At 47.5% G+C, this 23,008-nt stretch overlaps 1 protein-coding gene across 14 annotated transcripts in view; it reads left to right on the forward strand.

Annotated features, from left to right (window-relative positions):
• The window catches only part of NIPBL (NIPBL cohesin loading factor), a 1,942,504-nt gene that overhangs the window by 154,423 nt on the left and 1,765,073 nt on the right, over positions 1-23,008 (forward strand). The window lies entirely within an intron of this gene.

Below are 23,008 nucleotides of genomic sequence, written 5' to 3' on the forward strand. Positions count from 1 at the left end.
GTTCCTTTATGAGACTACTAGCTCTACCTGGCCACGCGTTGCTGTGGCTCAGTCTGGTTAAATGGAAGAGAAAGAAAAGTGTAAGCGCACGTTTCTAATAAGTTTAATTTCACAATGCTTGTGGGTATACAATATGTTTTTGTCACTGTTGTCTGTATGCGTCCCTTGTAGTTGTTGCGCAGCAAGCAAATCAATAGGGTCTGTTTCTATTAAAAACACGCACGTATTGTACACGCGCATATTGAAATCCAACATTGTGTATATATAAACACACGCTAATATTGCAAAGTGAACCAACTCCTCCCCCTTCCCTACACCCACTTCCTGGTCTGCCATCCTGACACCAATTGTCAATCCTAATATATGTAGACTATTGTGTATATGCGTCCTTTCTTAATGTTGCAAAGTGAACCAACTCCTCCCCCTTTCCTCCCCCCTTCCCCGGTCTGCCATCCTGACACCAACTGTCCAGCCTAATATATGTAGACTATTGTCTCTATGCGTCCCTTGTATTTGTTGCGCAGTAACCCAATCAATAGGGTCTGTTCGGCCTTTCGATTAAAAACACACGCGCATTGGACACGCGCTTAATCGAATCCAACTTTGTCAAAATTTCAAAGCCATCGGTGAAGAACTTTCAGAGATTTACGATTTTGAACAAACAAACACTTACATTTTTATTTATATAGATGGCTATGGCACTCCAAGGTGACTTGCAATATCTTTACAGTGTACAGCAAAGGGTACTTTATTTCTCATAATACATGGTCACACTATACCCCTTCCCATATACCACTTTATTCCTTATTGTGATGCTCTTTCACGTGAAATGGATAACATGGTATCAAACATGAAAGCTAAAAGTAGAATCTCTAGTACAAATTAAATGCATCAAAGCATTTTTTTTTTTTTTGCAAAACGATTTTAGAATCTGTTTAAAAGTCTCTTTTTTTATGTAAAAAAAACGATCTGTTGTGCAGAATGTTGAAACATGCAAAGAGCGTCTTTTCTGTAACTATCTTTCTGCTTATCACTTTTCCTCCAGGAAAACAAATTTGAAGGAAAAGCCAAGTTTTGTGATTGTTACTTTTCTTCTTTTTTAAATAAAGTGCATTGTTAATTATGCTCCTTGCTCTGCCTTTCAGCTTGGCTGCTGGCATCCGACCTCCACAGCTATAAGTTATCATAGTTAAGTGGCTACATAATTTCTTTATTTCTTGTGACAAGGTGAGTCACATGTTGCCTGTAGTAAGGAAATTAGAGACTGGCTTTTATACCGTGATTGTAGGCTCCCATGCATTATATTGCTATCTTTTTGGTATGCCCAGAAAGGAAGCCAGAATAAAACGTTGACATTGTGCACTCATTCGTTTTTGTTACTATATATTGCTGCTGTCCTGGCTTTTGAGGGAGTCTCTTATTCTGTGTTGCAGCTGCTGTTCATGTTGGAAGCAAACTGTATTCCTCCATTCTCTTCCATCAATATTTATAAGCACTGAATTGCCCCGCCCACGTGCGGGATCCCGGAGCAATAGCCAAAAATATGCCTATATCTACGTATATATACATAAATACCCATATATATATATCGATAATATGCCTATACATTTGCAGCCTGAAAAACACCATATTAGGCTCCAAAACTGCCATCTTTGCATGTAAAACTTTTACATTTGACCAAATAAAGACATATAAGTCACCATATATAAAATATGTAAAGAAGAAAACTGCCCTGAGTTTCTTTGCAACACACCACCTTTATTTCCAAAGGTAAAACAGGCAGGATCATAGAGGCAGATTTAGCCTAGACAGGCTGCATAGAAAATAATTGGAAAATTGGCGCCATGCCTTTAAGACCTCGAGGAACCCCCAGGCTCCCATCATGCACCACAGGTGGCATTTAGGTCAGTTCTTTTTTCTGGCTCCTTCTGTGAGGATCCTGGAGCATTGAGCTCGCCAGTTGGTGATATTTTATCACCTATTTCTGTTGAAAGCTAATTTTTTTGACTTGACTCGACATCTTTAGTCCTTAGCTGACTAATTCAGCAATTTTTTCTGACTTTTGGCTATTGTTTACAGTCAAATTGCAGGCCTTATTCAATAAGTGCCCGGCCTGTGGAAAAAAGATGGCTAAGTCAGACCCTCATTCGTTCTGTATTGCTTGTTTGCCTTCATCCCGCAAGCCAGACCAATGTTACCACTGCAGCAAGTTTTTCAAGAGAACCCTTAGAGAGGGAGAAGATCAAGCTGCATTCCTTACAAGAGAGAGGAAAGGAAACCGTGAGTGGGCGAGAAGAACATCATTCACGGAAGCCCTCTTCTCAACCAAGAGAGCGCAAAGAAAGAGGTGAAAAAAAGAAGGCATTGGTCTCCTACCCCATCGAGGGACAGATCGTCATCCAAGGTACCTCTGTGCTCAGAGTCTGCGTCAATCGCTGTCGAGACGTCTGTCGACGTCGAAACATCCTTAGCCGTCGAAGCATCCTTAGTCGTCGAAGCATCCTTAGTCGTCGAGACATCCCTCGCCGTCGAGACATCCCTCGCCGTCGAGACATCCCTCGCCGTCGAGACATCCCTCGCCGTCGAGACATCCCTCGCCGTCGAGACATCCCTCGCCGTCGAGACATCCCTCGCCGTCGAGACATCCCTCGCCGTCGAGACATCCCTCGCCGTCGAGACATCCCTCGCCGTCGAGACATCCCTCGCCGTCGAGACATCCCTCGCCGTCGAGACAAGGTGAGAAGAGACATAGGATGAGGTCGTCATCAATGCGCAGGTGATCCAAGTCTGGCTCGCCTACGACGTCAAGAGGTCGGGGCTCAACGTCGACCCATCAACGTCATAGCTCGCCGCCGAGAGGCTCTGGACCAACGTCGACCCATCGACGTTGACTGCAAGAGGTCCAATGGCATCGACGTCGAGCCGAACACCAAGGGCTTCGACGCCGAAGAGACCTAGTCATTCGACGTCTAGACACATGCCATCTATGTCGTCGTCGGAGAGATCACTGTCGAGGAGATCGATGTCGAGATCTAAGAAAAGGCCTTCTAGGTCTAGGAGGTCAAGATCTAGGTCGATGTCGAGGAGGTCGACGTAGAGGAGATCTCAATCGGCTTCTCCAGTGAACAGACCTAGGGCGACATCGAAGGACCGTTCGACGCGGCACGCCCAGGTGGTGACATCAGGGAGTGCTTCCTCCTCCCCAGGGCTTCAGATAGTTCAAGTATCTCCAGAGCCCTCACCAGTACCGTCTCCAGCCTGGCCAACCAATATCTCGCCGAGATGGTTAGGAGATATTAGAGAGTGGAAGATCCGCAGAATTAATCTACCACGGTCTTCTTCAAGATCAAGGTCACCTTTGATCCAGTCAGTGTATTCTTCGGGGAGAGAAGAGCGTACCACGCCGAGAAGGTTCCCATTGGTGAGAAGACGACCATCATGCTCTCCTAGGAGTAGGGTATCACGCCACCGATCTCCTATAGGACGAAGCTGTATGTCTTCTACAGGGTCGTCTAATTCCAAGGTAGCCTATTCTCCGATTCTTTCCTCATCTCCTCCAAGCAGAATATCACCCATCGATGATATTCTAACCTTTATTGAGGTTCTCTGCCGTGGGACTGGGAAGCTCCACATTGAAATGCCGGTCTCTACCACCTAAACATTGGTGATATTTGAAACCCCGCATCGAAAGTCTTCCTCAAGATCTTTGCTTCCTCTAGTGCCTGGATTGCTGGAGCCTGCTCTACAGAAGTTTTTCACTCCAGCATCGGTGGGGGCTGCACCATCTAGAATCACTAAGAAATGTACGGCTCCTGATAATGATCCCTTCTTTCTGAGGGCTGACCCTCCACCGGACTCTGTTATTGTGTCGGCGGCACTAAAGAATCAGACGGGGGCAGCATCATCGTCTGTGCCCCCAGATAAAGACAGTAAGGCCATGGATTATGTGGGTAAGAGAATGTGTACTACCTTGGCTTCCTACATGAAAGTGGCCAACGCCACGGCCCTACTGGGTCGATATGATCGCTCATTATGGGACTCCCTTACACGCTTCACGGAGAAGCTCCCAAAAGAGGACAAACAAGACTTCCTTGAAATCCTGTATGAAGGTGGCCTAGTAGCCAATCAAGTGATCAGTGCAGCGGCTGATGCTTCAGATCTAGCTGCACATGGCTATTCTCATGGAATTTGTGCTCGACGCTCAGCTTGGCTGAGACTGACTGGGCTGAAACCTGAAGCACAGCATTGTATTTTTTTTTTTTTTTCCAAAACCTTTATTGGAGCAAGCATAGAAACGTACAAGAATGGGCCTACAACCGCACGGGCTGGCCGCTAATAACAAGGCACAATGCATGAAACAGAAATGTACACCCGTGGTCAGGTACAGCTCGGGCACAAAGCATACTCTACATATATCACAGAGCAACTCGAATTTTTTATTTTACAAAAGAAAAACAAACACTAAAAGGCGAATGCACGATACTTAAGGTCAGCCCAAAGAACGGAGGGGACGGTCCACGATCAGGAGAACACACCCAGAGCCCGGAGGCTCCAATCAAGTCGGGAGGGGGAGAGGGGAGCAGCGGGGAGAACCGGAAATAAAGAAAAAAAGAAAAACCCGTATGGGGAGGTTCCGGGAACGCACGTCTAGGGAGATAGGACAATCTCAGCAGTGCCTACAAGGGGAGGGGTGCAAATATCCCCACGATAATCATTCCACTGGCCCCAAACCTTCGTCCACGCCCTGGGTCTGCCCCTGGCCACATAAACCGTCTTCTCACGAAACATGGACCAGTCCATGTTGTCCTCCCACTTCGAGACCTCAGGGGGCCTGGAAGCGCCCCAGAGTTGCGCAACATCCCGCTTAGCAATCATGTATCCAAGGGTAGCCCATCTGGTCTGGGCCACAGAGTAGTCAGTGGGCTCCCACACATTCAACAGACATCGTCGTGGCTCCGGCCGCAGGGCAACACCAGTCACAGCAGTCATCACCTCAAGCAAAGCAGTCCAGTAAGCCGCTACCACCGGGCACTCCCAGAGGATATGTAAAAAGGTCGCACTCAAACCACAACCACGCTTACACAGCCCATCCGAAGAAAAGCCCATCGTCACCAGACGCGGACCCGTGACATAAACTCGATGAAGAATCTTAAGTTGAACTAAACAAAGACGGGCAGGAATGGCCACCTCCTTGGGAGAAGAGAGTGCCGACTGCCAATCCTCGTCGTCCAGTTCCAACCCATCGCCAACCCAAGCCTCCCGAAGTCGGACCAATAAGTCCGCCCGATTATTGATCAATTTCTTGTAAATCAGAGAAATAGTACTATCGGGAAGATGCCCATCAAGGACACGGTCCTCGAGGGGGGAAGATTCAGGCAGGGTCTCATCAGGAACCAAAACTGAGGCGAGGGCGTGCCGGACCTGCAGGTAGCGAAAAAATTCCCTACCACTCAAACCATATTCCGTCTGGAGGGCCTGGAACGACTTCACACAACCGTTCGAGCACACATCACCCACCTTACAAATCCCTATCATATCCCAGCGGTCGAAACCCTTGGTAGACCAAAGTCCGCCCAAACGTTCCGAGGCATAAAGCGGCGTCGCCAACGTCAAGCGATCCTCCCACCCCAAACTCACATTCGCAGCTCGCCATACAGTTACTGCGATCTTGGATGGGCCCACAAGATGGCGCCCGGCCGGTCGAGAATAAAGTGCTCTAGTAAAGTCCCCACCCGGGAGCTGGAATCTGTCCATCTCGAATGCAGGATTACGACCCGGGGAAAACATCACGTGATTAATGGCGGACAACTGGGAAGCCCAGTAATATCGCTTGATATCGGGGAGCGCCATGTCCCCGTCATACCAAGGGATGGTGAGCTTTGCGAGCGCGATACGCGGACGCCCATCCCATATCAATTGCCGCTGAAGACTCTCAATCTCTTGGAAATAGGACTTAGGAATAGCGTCATAGGAGTTTTGGAGCGCGTAAAGGAATCGCGGCAAGGACATCATTTTAAACAGAGCCGCCCTGCCCAGAGGAGACAAAGGAAGCTTACGCCAACGGGCCACATCCAGGCGCAATCTAAGCAACGGTGGGAGGAGATTACGCTCAAAGCGGAGCGTCGGGTCCAACGTAATAAAAATCCCTAAATACTTGAAACCCGAGTGGACCACCTGAATAGGAAGTCTGCTCGGCAAGGGGGGCAAAACCCCCGAAAGAACATATACACAGGACTTGGTCCAGTTAATAACAAGGCCCGAATTGGCTCCAAAGGAAGCAAGAACGTCAAACAGAACAGACAGAGATTTACGCGGGGAGGTGAGATATAAAAGGATATCGTCCGCGTAAAGCGAAACGCGGTCCTCAAAGTCCGGAGACCAGCGGATCCTCTTGAGGGAAGGTTCCCACCGAAGCCAAGCAGCCAATGGTTCCAGGGCGAGCGCAAACAGTAACGGAGACAAGGGGCAACCCTGACGGGTACCCCTACCAAGGGTGAAAGGAGCCGAGACCCTACCATTCACCACTACTTGCGCCAGAGGTTCCGCGTACAGTAACTGGACCCAACCAATAAACTCAGGCCCAAAACCAAATTTCTCAAGAGCCGCCCAAAGATAAGGCCACTCCACCGTGTCGAAGGCCATGGAAGCACCCAACGATGCCAAAATGGCCGGCTCCGTCAGAAGCCCCGCCCCCGCGATCGCGCCGTGAAGACGACGCAGGTTCAGAGCCGTGTTGCGATGCGGGATAAATCCAGATTGATCCGGATGGACCAAGTCACTAATGACCGTCAAGAGACGGGATGCCAGGAGTTTCGCCAATACCTTGGGTTCAACATTTAGCAGGGATATGGGCCTATAGGAGGAACAAAGATCACGAGGTTTACCCTCCTTGGGGATGACAACTATTGTGGCCAGTCTCTGATCATAAGGGAGAATACCCCGTTCCCGGGACTCCAGAAACATGGCGCGAAGATACGGAGCCACCCTATCGGGACGCAACTTGTACAATTCGATTGGCAACCCGTTCGGGCCCAATGCTTTGCCCGAACGGAGGGAACGGATGGCAGTAGCTATCTCATCAACCGTAAAGGGGGAGTCCAACGCCACACGGTCTAAATCGGAAACAATGGGCAGGGCTATATCACGCAACAAAAGGCGAGAGTCAACCACATCCCTCTCAGACACAGGGGTATACACCACACGGAGGTAATCGGCGAACCGGTCAACTATTCCAATCGGGTCCGTTACACTCGCACCACTCGCAGACTGAATCACGGGTACCACACGATTAGCTCTCTCCTTCTTATCCAGCCATGCCAGCAATTTACCCGCCTTGTCACCCACATCATACAAACGACCCTGTTGCTCCCGAAACATCACTTTGGCGGCATCTGTGACCACGGACTTATAAGCAAATTGTTTCAGACCCAGGGCATGGAGCTTCTCAGGTGTGACACCAGATTCCAAACCCTCCTCCAATGCAGAAATCTCCCCCTCAAGATCAACCACCTCTCTATTTCTCGCTCTCTTAGCCTCAGCAACAAGGGAGAGGGCCTGCCCACGAATCACGGTCTTAAAGGCCTCCCATAGGGACACAGCAGAGGAAACCGACCCCTCGTTATCCAGAAAATACGAGTCCAAGGACTTGAGCAAAAGGGTGCGGGTCTCGGGGGAGGTGAGGTACCACGGATTAATGGGGGCCACCCGGCCCACTGCCTCCACCCCAACCTCAAAACGAAGCCAGAGCGGAGAGTGGTCAGAGATACCCCTGGGCAGGTGCACAATCTCCCGCACCGCTGGGGACTGAGCCGCAGGCATCAGGAAATAATCCAGCCGAGACAGACTCCCATGGGCCCCAGAGTGAAAGGTGTACTGAAGCTGCGTAGGATGCAAAAGCCTCCAGCAATCCACCAGGCCAAAGGTATCCAAAAATCCACCCAACCACTGCTGAGCCGCAGGGGTATCCCTAGGGGGGTGGCGATCGTGGAGACCGGAGACTACCGAATTAAAATCACCAGCCAGAAAGAGAGTACTATCAGGGAGGTCTAACAAGACACGGCCCAAATCTGAAAAGGTAGAAGTCTGCAAGCCGGGGGGCACATAAACAGTTAATAAGGAGAGGGCACGGCCTTCATATCGACCCACAAGAACAGCATACCGCCCCCGGTCATCCTGAATAACATCAATAGCCAGGGGGAGGGAAGCCCGGACAAGGATACCCACACCCCTGGAACCCGAGGTAAAACCCGAATGCGCTACGAGGCGATAGCCCCACCTATTCATTGCATGACAAACATTACCTATCAAATGAGTCTCCTGCAGGAAAACAATGTCAGGAGATAAACGTCGTATACATTTCAACACCACACTTCGCTTGATACGATCTCCCAGACCATTAACGTTCCACGAAACAAATCTCAACCCGCTACCCCCCATCCCACCCGAAAAAGCCCAAACCCCCCACCAATGAGCATGACCATAAAAAGCAGTCCAGATACAGAATAAAGTCGCCTTGAACACAGAACACACAAACAACAAACTTCCCAACCACCCACCCCCCAGATAACAAGAAAACACCCCCCACCCCTGCAAAAAGCTAAAAAGCCACCCCAACCTGCAGTGTGCCTGTCGCCCAAGAACCCCTATTCTACACAAAGACCCCGGAGGAGGAAAGGCTCTGTCCCACCCGCCTCCCGATCAAACCAATGACGAGAAAAAGATCATACATCAAAACACATGTGAGGTAGAGGAACATAGGCTTACATCCCTGGAGAAGGTATACAAAACAAGGCATCAGTCCAAGATGAAATGTTCAGCTCTCTACGCCACCTTCAGCACCGCCCGGGTGGGCCTCGGACTCAGTCTCAGGAGGTCGACGAGGCAGGGAGTCTAGCCAGTCATTCACAGCATCTGGCCGATCAAAGAAGAAAGTTCGATCATTATACTCCACCCGCAACCTGGTCGGAAAGAGCATTGCGTAACGCATCCCCATGTCCCTAAGACGCTTCTTGGCACCACGAAATCCCATACGCTGCTTCTGGACCTGTTGGGAAAAGTCCGGATAAAAGTTCACCGTGGCATTCTCAAAGGCCACCGGGCCCTTCACCCGCGAGGCCTGCAGGATAGCGTCCCGATCTCTATAGTGGAAAAGCTTTGCAACAATAGGTCTCGGCGGGGCGCCTGGCTTGCCCTGGCCCCCCGGAACACGATGTGCGCGCTCCACTGCGAAAAATTTACTAAGGCCAGACGGGGAAAGGTGGTTCTGGATGAGGTCTTCAACCAGGAGATCAACCGAGTGGGGTTCTGGATTCTCCGGCACACCAACCACGCGAACATTACAGCGACGTGCCCTGTTCTCAAAATCCTCCAAGCGCCGGGTCATGAAATCGTTCACCCTACGGAGATTGCCAATCTCCGTCTGAATATCAGAGACGTCCGTCGTGAGGCTGGATGATTTGATATCCAACGACTTCACCTTTTCGTTCGTCTTGGAGAGATCGGCTCGAATCAAATTCACCTCAATTGCCACAGTGTCAAGTTTGTGGGCCAAGGTTTCGTACTGTTGGCCTATGGATTCCCTCATGCCAGAAATGGCGCCCATGATGTCCTGCAAGGAGGGCTCCGTCGAAGCATCCACCACTTGATCTGACGCAATGGGACCGGGCAGGGCAGCTCCGGGGGACCCCTTAGAGTGGGTATAACGATCCATAACATTAGATTGAACCGGACCCCCGCGCAGAGGTGTCTTCGTCTTGCGCGTCTCTCGGTCCCCTCTGCCCGCCATTTTGAAGATGCGTCACGAGTAAAGTCACCAGGGTCGACGGACCGGGCACCAGAAATGGAGGCCCCGGGACCAAAGGACTACAAGAGGGGCATCACCAGGATAGAGGCAGCCCACTCAAGGAACAGTGCAGCCAAGGGCCAGACAACCTACTCGTGTCCCGGCCGCAGCTCCGGCCCGACCCTCTCACCAGTGTCCCAGTCTGAGGCAGAAACGAAACCGAAACTTAAGAAGGGGACCCGCAAGACCAATCCCCCTGCTGTTGTTGTTCAACTCCAAGACGGCCACCGAACCTCACCCAGTCCCGGGCGCACTTCGAGGGTGGAGCCCAAAAGTTCAATTGAACATAATTCAGGCACCCAATGTCCAAATCAGTTTCTGAAAGGTCCAGGTAGATCAGCCCAACGTCCTCTATATGAATCCTCGCAAAAAATCAGGATTAAAGCAGGATATTAAGCCGGGAGCGGCGGGGGTCCGGAGAGCGCTGTGCTCACGCGGCCATCTCGGATGCCCGCCAAGCTCCTCCTCCTCCAGCATTGTATTCTTAATCTTCCTTTCAATGGATCATCACTCTTCAGATCTCCATGCCGATGATGAAATGTCTCGCATGAAGACAGAGCTTGATACTGTTAAAGCTGTAGGTCTAGATAAGAGGAAGTACTTCAGGCTACGGTACCGTCCTTACGACCGACGACAAAAAAAACAGGTTCAAACCCCTCAATGGTCCTCGTAACAAAATCAAGGAAGGTCACAATTCTCCCAGTGTCGTGCTGGTAGAGGAAGAGGTGGTAATTCCAGACAGTCCACACCGGCTGCCAAGCAACAGCAACAAAAGCAGTGAGCGCTTGCTTCCCCTATCCCCGTTACCCACTCAAGAGGGGGAAATGTGTGTTGTTACCTGGAAGAGTGGACAAGAATCACACCAGACAAGTGGGTGCTGAATATTGTAAAGAATGGTTATACCATCAAGTTCAAGTCCCCTCCAGCTTCCATTCCTCCTCAAAAGACTGTCACCCATCGTATAAATCTCTTGAGGGAAGAGGTGTCTGCTCTACTCTTAAAAAACGCCATTGAGCAGGTCTCATGCCACCAACATCGGCAAGGGATCTACTCCCGATACTTTTTGGTCCCAAAGAAAGGTCCAAACAAGGAGTTCAGGCCTATACTAGATCTCAGACGTCTCAACAAATTTATTCTACGTGAAAAGTTCAGGATGCTAGCATTACATCAAATAATACCGCTTCTACATCAAGGGGACTGGATGTGTTCCATAGATCTTCAAGATGCCTATTTCCACATACCAATCTCTCCAAAGCATCGGAAGTTCCTACGGTTTTGCATCCAATCAAACCACTTCCAATTCCCGGTCCTGCCCTTGGGGCTAAAGTCGGCTCATCGTATTTTTGCAAAGTGCATGGCAGTAGTGGCGGCTTTATTGAGGAAACAGCAAATATTCGTCAATCCTTACCTAGACGACTAGCTTCCAAAGAGTGTGTCTCCAACTCTTCTGCAACATCATCTCGCACACTGTATTCACCAGTTGCATTGGCTCGGTCTGCATGTAAACTTCAAGGAGTCCATCTTCAATCCAACACAGAGGATTCACTATCTAGGCGCAACTCTGGACTCAGTCAACGCAAGAGCGTATCCTTCAGAGGAGAGACTATAATCCATTTTCCAAGTGTCAAACTCTCTTGAAGACACCTCAGCCCACAGCCAGGCAGATCTCCTCCCTATTGGGGTCAATGGCCTCGTGTATTTTTCTAGTTCCAAACGCCAGGCTTCACATGAGACCTCTTCAGCAGACTCTGGTGGATCAGTGGTCCCAAATCTCCAATCGCTGGGAGGACAGGCTATCAATACCTCTGTCAGTCCGACTCGCCATCAGATGGTGGATGCGATGGATTCATCTCATTGTAGGAGTCAGTTTTCAAGAGATTCTGGTGACGGATGCATCCCTTCAGGAATGGGGCGCTCATATGTGATCATTAGAGATCCAAGGAATGTGGTCAGAGAAAGAGCAAATATACCACATAAACATGCTGGAATTCAGAGCTGTACATCTAGCTCTCAAAGCGTTCTTTCTGTCAATAAGATCGACCTCTCTGCTTGTTCAGACGGACAACACAACAACGATGTACTACCTGAACAAGCAGGGAGGAACAAGATCCAGACCCCTGTCGCTTGAAGCACAGGCAATCTGGAAATGGCTTCTGGCACGAGACATGAGAATATCTGCAGTTCACTTGCCGGGCGTCCTCCATGTTCAAGCGGACGACCTAAGCAGGCAATTCGCAGAAGCACACAACTGGGTGCTAAAGCAAGAAGTGGTACAAGACATCTTCCACAACTGGGGAACACCAGGCATCCATCTCTTTGCGGACGCTGAAAACGCAAAATGCTGCGTCTTCGCCTCCAGGTACCCGCTCCCAGGGTCCAAGGGGAATGCTCTGTGGATAGACTGGTCAGAGACATTACTCTAGGCCTTTCCACCGATTCCACTCATTCCCTTGGTGATCACGAAACTGTACGAGTCCAAGACATACATGATCCTGGTTGCTCCAGATTGGCCTCGCCGGTGGTGGTATGTGGACCACCTTCACCTATCCAAAGTACCACAAAGGAGGCTGCCATGTCATCCGGATCTGCTGACCAGGGCGAGCAGGAAGGTGTTCCACCCCAATCTGCCGTCTGAGGTTAGCAGCATGGCTCCGGAGTTCATCCAATACGGACATTTAGGCCTCCTCATAGGACTGCATGCAGAATTTAAAAGAGGCTAGGAGAGCTCCTACGAGAAATTCTTATGCTTTTAAGTGGAAGCGTTTTTTCATGTGGTGTACTGCTGAAGGTCATTACCCTATTCGAGGACAAGAACAGGTACTGTTGACATACTTGCTCTCTTTGGCCAAAGTAGTTTTACAGTAATCCTCCATAAAAGTTCACCTGGCAGCGATAATGGCTTATAGAAAGTCTCCCACTCTGGCTTCTTTCTTTCAAATGCCAGTTAAGGATTTCCTGGAGGATCTCAAGAAAGTCTATCCGCCTGTTAGGACCACATTCAGCTCCCAGGGAAGAGAAGGGGGCCCTATCTAAACTAATGGGTCCCCCATTCGAACCCATTCATAAGGCTTCCCTGCAACACCTGTCTTGGAGGACTGCTTTTCTCGTGGCAATCACTTCTGCTCGCAGGGTAAGCAAGATACAAGCCTTATGCTCTATAGAACCTTATCTCGTTTTTCATGTGAATAGAGTGGTGTTACGTACTCACCCGAGGTTCCTCCCTAAGGTGGTCTCGGATTTTCACATTAACCAGTCAGTCACTCTGCCTACTTTTTTTGCCAATCCGGACACTCCGGCTGAGAGAGCTCTGCACTCTTTAGATTTAAAACGAGTGTTGAAATTCTATCTTGATAAAACAAACAGTGTACGAAAGTCTGACTAACTGTTTGTGAATTATGGTCTGTTGAATACAGGTTTTCCTGCCTCTAAAAGGTCCATCTCTAGATGGATAGTGTCATGCATTATGTTATCTTATCAGTTGGCACTAAATCAGCTCTCGGGCAAGCCGAGAGCACAATCTACAAGAGGCAAAGCTGCTACAGTAGCAATGCTTGGGAATGTACCGATTCATAAAATCTGTAAGGTAGCCACATGGCGTTCGGTTCATACTTTCGCACGCTGTTTCTGCCTTGATTCTGACACTCGGGCGGATTCTCAGTTTGGTCAAGCATCCCTGAGGAATTTGTTTGGGTAATATCTGTTGGTAAAATGTTTTGATATGCTGGTATTCGTCCGCAGGGTATGGGGATGGGCTTGCTAATCTATTCAGTGCTTATGACTATTGATGAGTATCCCCTGGAAGAGAAGGATAAGTTACTTACCTGTAATCCTAGTTCTCGTCCAGGGGTATACTCATCAAAGTCATAAGCAACCCTCCCTCCTCCCCGGACGAATACCAGGCCTATATATGTACCTGTTACCCATGCTGTGACTACACGGTTATACGCCGTCCAAAAGAACTGACCTAACTGCCACCTGTGGTGCATGATGGGAGCCTGGGGGTTCCTGGAGGTCTTAAAGGCATGGCGCCAATTTTCCAATTTTTTTCTATGCAGCCTAGGCTAAATCTGCCTCTATGATCCTGCCTGTTTTACCTTTGGAAATAAAGGTGGTTTGTTTCAAAGAAACTCAGGGCAGTTTTCTTCTTTACATATTTCATATATGGTGACTTATGTCTTTATTTGGCCAAATGTAAAAGTTTTACATGCAATGATGGCAGTTTTGGAGCCTAATATGGTGTTTTTCAGGCTGCATATGTATATGCATATCATCTATCTATCTATAATATATATATGTGTGTATATATGTATATATATGTATATATATATATGTGTATGTATATATGTATGTATATGTATATGTATATATGTATATGTGTATATGTAGATATATGCATATTATTGGCTATTGCTCCGGGATCCCGCACGTGGGCGGGACTATTCAGTGCTTATGACTTTGAGTATACCCCTGGAAGAGAAATAGGATTACAGGTAAGTAACTTATCCTTCCACATAGACAGGATTTAGATCTCAACAGGGCATGGAGACCACTCTCCTTGCCGTGGTAGAGGAGTCAAGGAAAATTCTTGACAGTGGAGGCTGCGCTGCCCTTATTTTGTTAGACCTCCGCGCAGCCTTCGACACAGTGAATCACCAACTGATGATCCAAAGACTCAGAGAGGTAGGAGTTACGGGAATAGCATTGAAATGGCATCAATCTTTCTTGGAAAATAGATTCTTCAGTCTTTGAAGAGGAATTAATCTCAAAACAGATACCCCTCACATGTGGAGTCCCTCAGCGAGCTTCCCTGAGCCCCACCATGTTTAACATCTACATGAGCTCTCTGGCTGAAACGGTGTGCTCACCTGGAATACAGATAGTCACGTATGCGGACGATACCCAGCTGGTGGTTTCACTCAGCCAGCAGGATAAGACGGATCCAGGTCTAGCCCTGTGCCTCGAAGGTATTTATTTGGTTGGACAACTCATTTTTACAACTCAATGGAGCAAAGACGGAACTCGTGCTTCTGGGTCACTCTGCCCCCTTAAACATAGACCTTTTTTGGCTCAGCTGTCTTGGACTACCTCCTGTCCCTAAAAAACAGATTAAGAGTTTAGGAGTCTGGCTCGACTGCAACCTTGATTTCAAGGAACAAGCTAGAAAAGTCGCAGCCAGCTGCTATGGTCTTCTAAGGATGATCAGAAGGATCCTCCCACTGCCCCCTTTTGCAGCTAGACGGTTGTTAGTGCAGGCCTTAGTCCTTTCATGGCTGGACTATGCTAATTCCGTATACCTGGCAGCCCCTCTGGTCACGACAAAAAAACTACAAACCATACAGAATTGTACAGCTCGTCTACTATTGAACATCCCCCAGTTGCATCTCCGCCAAACCAGCTCTCGCCACCTTGCACTGGCTCCCTATTCAGGAAAGAATTCAGTTTAAGGCGCTATGCATTGCTTATAAAGCAATCTCCGGGAAAGGCTCACCAATGATTTGCTCCATGATCGAACCCTATCGACCTAGTAGGGCTTTAAGATCCAAAAACAAATATTTAATCAGTCAAGCGATCACGGACATGATGTCTGCAGTGCTCACATAACATGGCAAAGCTTTGGAACCTTCTTCCCCTTCACCTACATCGGGAACCTAACTATCTAAACTTCAGGAAACCGCTTAAAACTTTTCTCTTTCCTTGATCTGCTCTAAGCTCAAAGGGCGCTTCAGTAAGCGATGGGATGGCCGCGGGTAGCCATGTGCTATGGAAATGTTCTTTCATTCATTCATTATTCTGTCATAACTTGATTAATGTTGCCTGGCATAGCTAAGACAGAGTATTTTGAATTCTATTTACGTTTTACACATGTCTATTTAATAAGTAAAGCAGTCTGGAACACATGTATTTGTTGCCAAATTATGGTCTGTTCCATTTGCATTATCCTTGTTCATATGAATAGAGATCACCTTTAAAAAATACCTGGAAGTAATTATATGCAGAATTATACAAGTGTTTTGTACCTGCCCTTTTTATCTTGAACATATTTTGAGACGGCAGAAGACTCCTTTTGGGATTTATAGTATAGAATGTGCACATTTGTGGTGACTTAAACTGTATGATTTCCAACTTTCACTTTACATAATTTATTTAAAAAAAATAATGCATACACAGGCAACCTCAGACCTGTTTTGGCTTAGTCATTGAGGTATAACACAAGTCTTGTGGCGCTTTGAGCACGTGGAACTCTGTTTGCCATAACCTACACAGATGTCAAGTAACAAATAACAAGGTGATAAAGGTAATGCTTGGAATTATCTCAGCCTTGTATTACTAAAGGCTGCATTCCAGGTCACTGTTTTTCACCAATTATGCCTCTCTAGGCAGTGACCATCTAAGTATATAAATCAGCCAGCCCATCACCCTAAGGGGGTATCACAGGAGACTGATGGGCTTCAATCTGGGTAGGGAGAGGTAGGGTTGGGAAAGGATGCTGCAGCAAGTCGCTTGTTGTAGACCTCTAAGGTTTTAATAACTACTCCGATGGTTACCACTGTAATTTCAGACCTCAGTAAAAGTGGTAGTGTTGAGGCGCATTCTCTTTGATCTTAAACTGAAGTTGGCTTGGGGACTGTTTTTTTCTCTGATCTTCTATAGGATTGGTAGATGGATTGATTTTCAGATGGTGGTCTTCAATGCTTTTGGGGTCTAGGTTTAGCTTCTTCAGAAGGTGTAGTCATCCCTTCGTTGGGGCAAATGGGAATGTAACTTGGTCGAAAGATGCTTTGATGATGATCCTTGATATTGAATAGATTGCATACATTGTGACATTGTTTTCTTTCTCAGTGTAAAATTTAGAGCAGTGGTTCCCAAACATTTGCCCTTGAAGTCCCGCATTGAGTCGTTACTAAAAGCCGGGGACCACCAAGCAATCTGTACTACTTAAATTTCAAACATTAAAACAGTAATTCGCAAAAAATACACAAACAAAAGCACACCAAACAAATACTGTATTTACTAAAGATTTTATTATTTTGTATTGAAATAAACTACAAAAATCTAAAATATTTTCTGGGAAGGTTGGTGCTGCATCTCGGCTTATCAGACTTGAAGGACTGTTCGAGAACATGGCACAGGAGTCTATCATGAGACATACGTGTCTTCAGGAAGCCTACTTGTGAGTTGCTTACGGCTAGGATTTTGGCATAGATTTTGCAGTCTGTTGATAAGTGAAATGGGCCTGTAGTTTTGGGGCCGTTGCGTGTCCTTGCCTTCTTTTGGGATAACTATTATGTTTGCTTCCGTCATGAACTTTGTCACCACTCCCTCTCCCTGGCAGTGGTTAAAGACTTTTTTCATAGTTGGGAGTAGGTGTGTTCGGAAGCATTTATAGAAGAAGGCCATGTATCCATCTGGACCTGGCGCCTTATTGTCTTTTAAAACACTTAATCGCCATCTCAATTTTGGCTGCGAATATCTCCCGTTCTAGTGTCAGTGCTTCCTCGTTCGTTATCTTGGGAAGGTTTAGTCTGTCCAGGTTTTCGGTGCAACCATAGCCCGAAGGAGTTACCATTGTGTTTGTGTTCATTTCTGTTGCTCAGAAGCTGTTAGTTTACTCGCTGTTTAGTAGACTGAATATTTACCTCTAGATCTTTCCTCCTAAAGTAAAAACTGCACATTAAAGTTATTAATGTTTCTTAAAGTATTCTAGTTTGACTGTCTGTTTTGCCACATCTTGGTGTAAGCCTTGACTGTTCAACCCTGCCATTCTGAGCGTCAACTGCTAACAGTACTTGGTCTTGGTTGTGGTAAAAGGCACATTTGGTAAAATTATTTCCCAGTAATGACTGCCCGAAAACACAAGAATACTGGCAGAACTCTTCAATAATGTTATGTTCCACTCATTCTTTACCTTATTTGGTCTTAATAATTCAGTTTATACATTAACTGTCTTGCTCATCATATCTTTTTCAACGGCTAAGAGAAGGCACTTAACTTACAAGTATGCGATTTAGTTAGAAGCTGCTATTAGTCTTTCACTTTTACAAAGTGCGCCGGGAAACCCTTCTTGGGTAGCTGTTGCGCCCTACAAATTGACAAAATAAATAAATAAATAAACAAAACATAAAAAAAAATACTTTTTGTAATTGTTTTGTAATTGTGTTTATATAGCGCTTACTACATGTTAACTTTTTAAGTCCAATGTGCTGTTTTGTTTGAGTCTTGGTGCTGCTGTGCTCACATACAGGATGGTCAGATTGATTTTCCTACAATACTTGTAAAGATATTTTTGAACAAGTGCTTTGGATAAAAGCACTTTAAACATTCCGATAAAAATAATGAACCAGGCATGTCCTTTCAAAGTGAAAACGTTGTAGATCATTCCTTCTGTTATAAGTTTGATTCTGATTGAATTTCGTATGAATTAAGTAATTCCGAATTTCGTATGATTCAAGTAATTCCAGATTCTGCTGACGTACGATTTTAATTTACAAATCATATATTTATTACTATGGTGGATTTATGCTGGGGAGGTCAGTGTTGAAAGCTGCCATTGACTGGTAATTAGTCTAAGTGCCTTCAAGTTTAATTTTTGTTTTATTTTGCTAGTGGTTTCATGCTCATTGACCCAGAGCAAAAGGGCTGCACGTCTGACCTTTCATGAATCACTCATTTTGTAAGCCTTTCTTCAATTATTGTTTATGGGGCATGAGCTCAAACATTCTTTACTTGTTGTTTGATTGCAGTAACAGCAGCTCACACCCGACTCCCCCACCTCACCTTTTGCAGTCATGTTCCTCTTCTTCCTAACAAGTTGCAAGCTTGAATGTACCGGTGAAGTAAAATTCTTATTTTAATCTAGTTGGTACTCCTGGTCATTTGTAAAAAAACACATTCCAATCCCCTTGGAGCAAATGCTGTGCTTCAACTGTGCACAATGGAAACATTGTAAACTTGTTTAGAATGGTTAGTGTAAAAAATGTGTTTTTTTAGGGGTGGGTTACTACCCACTTCAAGGAATAATCACAACCCTTGTCGGGGGAACCCTCAAAGGCACAAAATTAAACTGTGTTTCAATCCGCTGGGACCCAAAACTGACCTGCTTAACTTAGGACAATGTGTCAAGAATTTATGCTGTACGAAAACAGTAACAGAGTAAAAATGCAAAAAATGAACATCCCAAACCAATTTAGAAAACTAGAGTAAAATGTAATAAAATGACCAACCCAATAAGGGGAACCTGAGAGATGAATTAAGTTTTTAAGTAGAAATAGTGCCAAAAACTATAAAGCACCAATGATCATAGTAGACTGGGCCAAGGCCCAGTTTGAGACTGACTGTGATGGAGAGCTTGTCGGATACTCCAAGTTCATCCTGGTAAAATACTTTGTCTTGGGACTTAGTCTTTTAAGTCCCATTCCATCACAGGAGTACCTTTCTAAACCTTTCCTCAGGAGAGGAACTTAAAGACTCGCAAGGTGTAAGGCAGAATCCAAGAGGAGGGTTCCAGTCCAGGTCAGTTGCTGTTGGTCAGAGGGTACTTCAGCAAAAGTCCTTTTGTAGCCACACAGGTCAGCCAGCTGACCCTTGGAGTCAACTTCTTTGTCCTGTGTGCGAGAGTCGGTGGGTCCAGTTCTTCAGGGCTCCTCATGTCATAGGCACCAAGTTCCTTTCTCTTCTGATCTTACGCAGGTCTAGAAAGTGTTCTGTTGTAGGTGCCTGGAGATGCCACATTTATTCCTGGCACAGGTTAGTGAGTGGGCTGACTCCTTCACCTCCCTATCCAACGGGGTAAAAGTCCCCAGGGCCAACCATGCCCACATTTTCAGTTGTTCCGTTTTGCATTACTGCAAACAGGACCAGTCAGGCCATTTTCAAGATGGCGCAAGTCTTCAGCCACACTAACCCTGGGCTCTAGGAATGTATTTGGGGAGTGTACTGTTGTAATCCTACAGTCCTTCTGTAGGAGAGTAGGGTCTGCAATCCTATGATCACCCAGATTTTTGCTTTTTGCTGCACTGGTTTACGACTTTCCCTGGCTGTGGGCCTGCTAATCAGACCCACAGCCTAGCTGTTCTCTCTATCCAAATTGTACTCAGGTACTGAATTGGCACTGGGCCCTCTCCAAGTCCCTGTACCCAGGGCTGAGGTGTACCCAGAAGTCTCCCAGGGGCTGAAGCATGTATTATGCCACCCCTGGGCTGACTAACTAAACTGACACAACTGGCTGCACGACAGCTGGGGCAAGGTGGTGTACTCACCCTTTGCTTTAGATATAGTATACCTATATCTAACCCTAAAAATGGACACACAGATCTCCTATCAGTCACTCCTATGGCAGGCCTTAACAATCCTGAAGGCAGAGTGCTTGGAATCGTGTGAGATGGTGCTCTGGCATGAGCTGAGCCTGTCTGCGGCTTTCGGGATCCATCCCTTAGCCGTTTCCATGATATCGCATACCATATACTCTTAAGTGCATTATAATCCTCGCGGTTATATGCCAACTCTGGTATCGCTTTATCAAAACATGTCGAGTAAGGTGTCATACGAATTGGAATACTAACCCCTCGCCAATTCTGGCGACGGGGTTAGCATTCCACCCTTCTAGAGGGACACGACATGTATGTAACCCCTAACCCCGGTTAAAGTCAAACAGAGCCTCAGCTCCACAAAATGGATGCTGCCACCGAGACACAAGTCTGCCCTCCTGCTGCTGGGAGTCCTCCCAGAGCAGGAGATAAGGACAAAGGGTTTCCTGCCAGGGGCGGTGCCAGCACCGTCCCAGACAGGGTTTTGTGTATTGTAGGTAGGCAGGGCTTTAGAAGAAGGTGACTGCACGTGGCACCCCGGTGCTCACTGTGCATAGGCTGGCTGGAACCAGTTCCAGGGTCACTCCAGACCCTGTGCTGGGGAAAAGCCCGCCAAGGAAGTGGGTGTAACCACCCCCCTCCTAGTCCCACCCCTAGGGCAGCACTTAGTCGCGTGCCAGCCCCTTTTTACAGGATAAAGGTAGGAACTGGCCCCCTTCCAAATCAGATCATCTTTGAATCCTGAAACTACTTTCCACGAAAGGAACTCAAGACTTCTTCCTAAGATTTCTCCCTTGTGACTAAGGAGTAGTCACCCTGCATCCGCAGGCACCATCTTAAGAACACTGCGGTCTGCTGCAAGTCTCTCCTCCGGATCAAGACTGCCCAGCTCGACGAGAACCGGCTTCCCTGGCACCTCTGACCTCTACCTGCATCATCAGTCACGCTGAGATTCGTGGGTGTGACGAGACCTCGAGGGACCGGCCATCTTCAAGACTGCACGACTTCTTTCCAGCAAGCCCGCCGAGTAATTTCCTGGTGAGTGCTTTGGGGTCCGAGAAGCCCCGACCCTGAGCAGCTCCAGCACCGAAGTACAGCCTCCCAGCATCTCCACGATCTGCGTGGGGCCCTTATGCTTTTTGCTGCTCACCGCGTTGTTTGGCTACTAGCCCGCTGGCTTGTGGCCTTCTGAACGACGCCCGACGACATTTCTGCTGCTGGTCCGGTTGCTCCAGGCTGGCCCTTGCTCCCTTCCAAAAGAGGAGCACCCCGGACCCTCCTGGTCCACTCAAGACGCCATTTTGAGTCCACCGCGTGGGCTTGAATTAGCCAAGGCTTGTTGCCCAATCCTGGGTAACTTCGACGCCGACAGCTTCATCCATCGTGGGACAGCTCGCCTCTCCATCCTGGTCGCCGACAACGCCTCCTGGTCCGTGAGATCTGCAGAGCCAGCGTCGCCCACTCACCTAGTCGAGGTGACTTCGCCCGGTGCCATCCTGGTGCCCACTTAATCACTGGCTAGTGAGTCAAGAACTTGGTCCCCTCTGCTTTCAGGTTTTCTTCTTCCTTGATCCAGGCTTGGATCCATCGAACTTTTCTTCACTGGTCGCCTGCCAGCAACTTCCTTCTTCCAGGCTCCTGGTCCGGCAACGAGATCCCCGACGTCTTTTCAGACCTATGCAGCTGCAGCCCCTGGGCTAGGTAACTTCGGCACTTCGGTGTCCCAGCATAGCCTCACTATCCTAGGGTCAGGATCCACTGTCGTTTTTTTCCTACCAGGTCGGGTTCGCCCGTGAACACTAACTTTGCCTTTACTAGCCTCCATAGACTTTGTCCCGCATCCCGCGTGAGAGTGCACACTCTGCACCCGAGTCCCCTAGGTCTCCTAGAAGTAATCTAACGATTCTATAGTCAAGTCCTAGCGATTCCAAAGCCTATTAGTACTGTACTTACCTGCTAGTAATTTCGCATTCCACTTTTTAAGTATATGGTTTTTCGTGCCCCTCGGGCATTTGTGTATAACGTGCTAACTTAAGTATTTTCGTAAGAGTTTTGTTGTGTGCCTAGCACCCTGTCCTCATAAAGAGTACAGGGTTGTTGTGATTCTAATAAATACACTGTTTATTTTCATAACACTTGTGTGGTGTCCTTTCACTGGGTGTTCAAGGGGTAATGTGATGGTAAAACAGCTGGCTTAACACGCCCTCTAGAGTCTTAGCCTTAGACTGCTCGTATCCATGCTACTAGGATAGCTGGTCTATAAGGTTGACTTACAACCAATCATCAATAAGGGTTGTTTGGACTGATATATAGTGATCACTAGAATAGTGAACACTGCACATCAGGCCAACTTCTCACATTGGTGAGCAGCGGTTGGGATTTGAGCTTGCTGTTGTTTTACCACACATGCCCTAAGAATATCTTGTGAAAGATCACATAAGTACTAAAGGTACATATAACATAGCTTAGAATACTCGGAGTTCTACTGAACCAGCTGTTGTAGCTCCTAGGGCCTAGCACACCCTAAACTACAACTCTAGCAAGGGATCAGGTTTCCTAACGGAAACCTGGCTCAAAGACCACTCGACAAGCATCCTGGACCTCCTAGCTCCTCCGGGCTATTCTATTCTCAGGAAAGACCGGCCCATCCGAATTGGCGGTGGTGTTGCCATCATCTTCAAAGAGGAACTACAAATTTCCCTTGTCAATAATACTAATTACTCCACCCTTGAATACCTTGAAGCTGAACTCAAAATTCACGGCTCCCAACCCATTCGCCTTCACAACATATATAACCCTCCCGGCAATACTCATCCCTTCGTTGATGAACTATCCAACATTCTTACACAATCCTCACTTTCGA

The sequence above is a fragment of the Lissotriton helveticus genome, chromosome 2_1, assembly GCF_964261635.1.
Source record: "Lissotriton helveticus chromosome 2_1, aLisHel1.1, whole genome shotgun sequence".
NCBI classification, from domain to species: Eukaryota; Metazoa; Chordata; class Amphibia; order Caudata; family Salamandridae; genus Lissotriton; species Lissotriton helveticus.